The 4789-nt window shown below is 57.5% G+C and overlaps 2 non-coding genes across 2 annotated transcripts in view; both read left to right on the top strand.

Annotated features, from left to right (window-relative positions):
- The first annotated feature begins 1164 nt into the window (after window positions 1-1164).
- LOC142791021 (small subunit ribosomal RNA) lies at window positions 1165-2979 on the top strand. The gene has a single exon (XR_012889943.1). It is a non-coding gene; the product is annotated as a small subunit ribosomal RNA (ribosomal RNA).
- Window positions 2980-4698: 1719 nt separating this feature from the next.
- Window positions 4699-4789, top strand: part of LOC142790996 (5.8S ribosomal RNA) — a 153-nt gene continuing 62 nt past the window's right edge. Inside the window, exon 1 of the ribosomal RNA XR_012889920.1 lies at window positions 4699-4789. This exon is cut by the window's right edge and continues 62 nt beyond it. This is a non-coding gene — a ribosomal RNA (5.8S ribosomal RNA).

The following is a 4789-nucleotide window of genomic DNA, read 5'->3' as shown; positions in this document are numbered from 1 at the left end:
CGGCAGACGCAGAAAGAAAAAAAAAAAAATGGGGACATGGCGTGCGTCACCGTGCGGCTTCGCAGCGTTGCCGAAGTCGCCGAGCCCTTCGACTGAGCCGAACGGCGGACAGGGAACGTTGGTCGGCCGTTCTAACCTGTCGGTGCCACGCCGAGACGTCGTTAAGGAAAACCGCGTCGTGGGCCTCTACGACGCCGTCGAGTCGTTGTACGTTTGGTGTCCAGCGTGTCGGCGGCGAGTAGCGGACACGTCGTTCACGACTTCGGTCTTTCGCAGTCGACGCGAACTTGCGGAGAGTCGTGGTGCCTCACGTTTTCGGCAGAAACCGCGGCGGAATTTTCCCGTGCGTGCGCGCACGACCTCGGTGCTGTGCCGTCAGCGTAGTGTTGCACAAACTCGTGGCCTACCCAAGGTGCGGTACGTTTGCGGCCGTATCCTCGGTGGGAATTTCGTGAGTAGGGTCGCAAATTCTACGACCTCGGCGGGTTTGAGAGCGACGTAGACTTGTGGCACGCTCAACGTGCCACACGTTTCGGGGCACACCCGCGGTGAAATTTTCTCGAGTACGCTCGTATTAGTGCCCAAGGAGGCCTGGGTACTTATCGCTGCTATTATGTGGGGGTTCTCGTGAGCGGCGTACGCGAAAGCGACCGGGTGTCTGATATGCGGCGGGCTTCGGCCTCGTCAAGCGTGTCCTCGGGTCTGCTCCAGGGGAATCCACGGCAGTCGTCTGCAGCCTCATCCGCTTGATGCGTTAGGGGCTGGTTGTCGGACGGTGCCGTTTTACCACGATATCGAGGTGTGTTCCGTGTCGTCCTCGGGCGATTCAGATGCGAAAGCGCCGAAGACGCGGGCGTGACCCGTCGTCTGGCGGCTTTGCAGTCTCGGCTCCGTTGCTAGTTCCGGCCGGTCCACCGACAGTGCAGCGGGCTTGGGCAACCCGCACGGCGCGACCGAGTCGATGCAACGAAAAAGAGCGAGCATGAACGTGCTTCTTGCCGCACGGCTCCCACTCGTCTTTCGGGAAGGTTGTGCCGTAGCGAGCTCGAACGCCGTCATCTCGGAGTGCAAAATAAGCGTGTTGGGGCGCCTGAAGGTGGCCTCCGCCGCACACAGACTGCGTCCGGCCCGCCGAAGGCGAGGACGGACGCGCAGTCGAACGATTACCTGGTTGATCCTGCCAGTAATCATATGCTTGTCTCAAAGATTAAGCCATGCATGTCTAAGTACATGCCGAAATAAGGCGAAACCGCGAATGGCTCATTAAATCAGTTATGGTTCCTTAGATCGTTTCTTCCTACTTGGATAACTGTGGCAATTCTAGAGCTAATACATGCAGTGAGCCTGGAGCCCTTTGGGTAACGGGTGCTTTTATTAGACCAAGATCGATCGGGTTTCGGCCCGTATTGTGTGGTGACTCTGGATAACTTTGTGCTGATCGCATGGCCACGAGCCGGCGACGTTTCTTTCAAGTGTCTGCCTTATCAACTTTCGATGGTAGGTTACTTGCTTACCATGGTTGTTACGGGTAACGGAGAATCAGGGTTCGATTCCGGAGAGGGAGCCTGAGAAACGGCTACCACATCCAAGGAAGGCAGCAGGCGCGCAAATTACCCACTCCCGGCACGGGGAGGTAGTGACGAAAAATAACAATACGGGACTCTTTTGAGGCCCCGTAATTGAAATGAGTACACTCTAAATCCTTTAACGAGGATCAATTGGAGGGCAAGTCTGGTGCCAGCAGCCGCGGTAATTCCAGCTCCAATAGCGTATACTAAAGCTGCTGCGGTTAAAAAGCTCGTAGTTGGATCTCAGTTCCAGACGAGTAGTGCATCTACCCGATGCGACGGCTCGGACTGAACATCATGCCGGTTCTTTCTTGGTGCACTTCATTGTGTGCCTCGAGATGGCCGGTGCTTTTACTTTGAAAAAATTAGAGTGCTCAACGCAGGCGAGTCGCCTGAATAAACTTGCATGGAATAATAGAACAAGACCTCGTTTCTGTTCTGTTGGTTTTTGGAATACGAGGTAATGATTAAGAGGGACGGACGGGGGCATTCGTATTGCGGCGCTAGAGGTGAAATTCTTGGACCGTCGCAAGACGAACTACTGCGAAAGCATTTGCCAAGAATGTTTTCATTGATCAAGAACGAAAGTCAGAGGTTCGAAGGCGATCAGATACCGCCCTAGTTCTGACCATAAACGATGCCAACCAGCGATCCGCCTGAGTTACTCAAATGACTCGGCGGGCAGCTTCCGGGAAACCAAAGTATTTGGGTTCCGGGGGAAGTATGGTTGCAAAGCTGAAACTTAAAGGAATTGACGGAAGGGCACCACCAGGAGTGGAGCCTGCGGCTTAATTTGACTCAACACGGGAAAACTTACCCGGCCCGGACACTGGGAGGATTGACAGATTGAGAGCTCTTTCTTGATTCGGTGGATGGTGGTGCATGGCCGTTCTTAGTTGGTGGAGCGATTTGTCTGGTTAATTCCGATAACGAACGAGACTCTAGCCTATTAAATAGGTGCGGGGTTCCCAGCACCTTACAACCTTCTTAGAGGGACAAGCGGCTCCTAGCCGCACGAAACAGAGCAATAACAGGTCTGTGATGCCCTTAGATGTCCGGGGCCGCACGCGCGCTACACTGAAGGAAGCAGCGTGTCTTTATCCCTGTCTGAAAAGACTGGGTAACCCGTGGAACTTCTTTCGTGATTGGGATAGGGGCTTGCAATTGTTCCCCTTGAACGAGGAATTCCCAGTAAGCGCGAGTCATAAGCTCGCGTTGATTACGTCCCTGCCCTTTGTACACACCGCCCGTCGCTACTACCGATTGAATGATTTAGTGAGGTCTTCGGACCGATGTCCGGCGCGGCCTTTCGGTTGCGCCGGTCTGTTGGAAAGATGACCAAACTTGATCATTTAGAGGAAGTAAAAGTCGTAACAAGGTTTCCGTAGGTGAACCTGCGGAAGGATCATTAACGGATTGTGAAGGGTGAGCGCCTCAGCTGCGTCTGCGCCCGACACTTTCTGCCGCTGACCCCGTTTGGACGCGGGGTCGGCTTTTCCCCACGGGGCTGCCTGAATGTGGAGCGGCACCCCGTGACAAATTGTTGCGCCCAGCGGACGCCAACACCGCGACCTTGGACGGTCGGCCAGGTGGCGGACGCGGGTACAAACGGCGCAACGCACTCATAGGTCGGCTTTCGACCCGCCACAGCACCGTGGCTCGAAGCGCTCGAAATGCGCGACCCGACCGCTGCGGGACCGCCTAGTACTGTAAACAGGAGCGGCGGAGCGCGAACGGCGAGTCGTGGTTACGTCGGTAGAAGGCGAGGCTGCGCGTTCCCGAAACGCCAGCCGAGTGCCCTCCCGACCGTTCGAGCGTGCAAGAACGAGACCCGACAATCGCGCGGCGACTGCCAAGTACGAGAGGAACGGCACAAGCGTCGGCGGTCGGTCAAGGAACTGGCGATGTGACGGGTCCGCTGTGCACCAGTGCATACCGTCCCGCCGTCCGCGGCAAGCGCCTCCGCGTCCTCGGGTGACGGAGGCTGCCGGTCGGTTCTTGCAGGCGAGGGATCTCGCTGGCACCGGTTCGCGTTGACGCGCGGCCGGTCATGGCACGGCGATGCGACGGCCGAGGTGCGCAGTACTCGATGGAGGAACCGCACGCTCCGATGACCGTCCCGCCCTCCGCGGCGTATGCGTACCGACCGTAATGGTTGCAGCAGCGCCGGCCGGCTTTTGAATTTGCCACACGAAACACGGTGCGAGATCGCGGTTAGGGGAGCGTCGAAGTTGCCAGGCGTTTTGCTTGCTGCCGAGGGAAAGGCGGCACGGCCACGTCGCGCTCGTCGCGATTAGCGGGTCTGCGCGCTTTGGGAAGGTGCCGCAACGACTTGCCGAAAGAGGAAGCACGGAAGAACGAGGGACTTGGACGTCCCGACAATTGAACGCACTTGCGGCCAGGCCCTTGCTGGCTTCGTTCTTCCGCCTCGAGTAGGCTCGTACGCGGCTCCGGCGCCGAAAGTGGTCCTTGGCACCGACTTCGGTGGACGTGGGAAGTGCCGCGCAAGTACGGCGCGCCTGGCTCCACCTGTTGGCTAAAGTAGGCAGCCGGATCGGCATTTTGGTGTGCGGTGGCAAACCGTGGATGCGAAAAAAGCTTGTGCGATTTCGTGGAACAAAAAGCGGGGGTCCCCCTTTTTATGCGGAGGAGACCGACCCGCCTGCCGTGGTGAACCGCGACGCCACGGTAAAAACGGGAGAGGCTTGTCGATGGGACCGTGCATCCCGCGCTCCACGGAGGCCGGGAGGCGGCCGCCCGAGGAAATGTGTAGCCGTCGAGGCCCGCATCTGCGTGCACTCTTATCCAAATGGGTGTACCGCAGGCATTTTCTGGTTAGGCGGGCCAATGAGAGCGAGCACACAACGATACCTACGGGTCCGGCTTGGAGAACCGGCTTCGACGCCTCCCGAGTATTTATAGAGGGGTGGACCACGAAAGCACTCGCAAGTAGCGAAAGCGAAACGCCGTCCGAAACACACCGTTTGCTCGATTTGCGGCAGCCGAAAAAGGCGCGGCAGAGTTTTGGAGTCCAAGCGTGCGCTGAAAAGCGCCCTTCTTGGCCACTGTTTGGCCGAGTGCCAGAAACGTTTGGTTTTGACTGTACGGAATTGAACAAACACTTTTTCACGACTCTAAGCGGTGGATCACTCGGTTCTCGGGTCGATGAAGAACGCAGCCAGCTGCGAGACTTGGTGTGAATTGCAGGACACACTGAGCAC

This window comes from Rhipicephalus microplus, unplaced genomic scaffold (genome assembly GCF_043290135.1).
Source record: "Rhipicephalus microplus isolate Deutch F79 unplaced genomic scaffold, USDA_Rmic scaffold_135, whole genome shotgun sequence".
NCBI lineage: Eukaryota > Metazoa > Arthropoda > Arachnida > Ixodida > Ixodidae > Rhipicephalus > Rhipicephalus microplus.
This window is presented reverse-complemented; position numbering and strand designations above follow the sequence as displayed.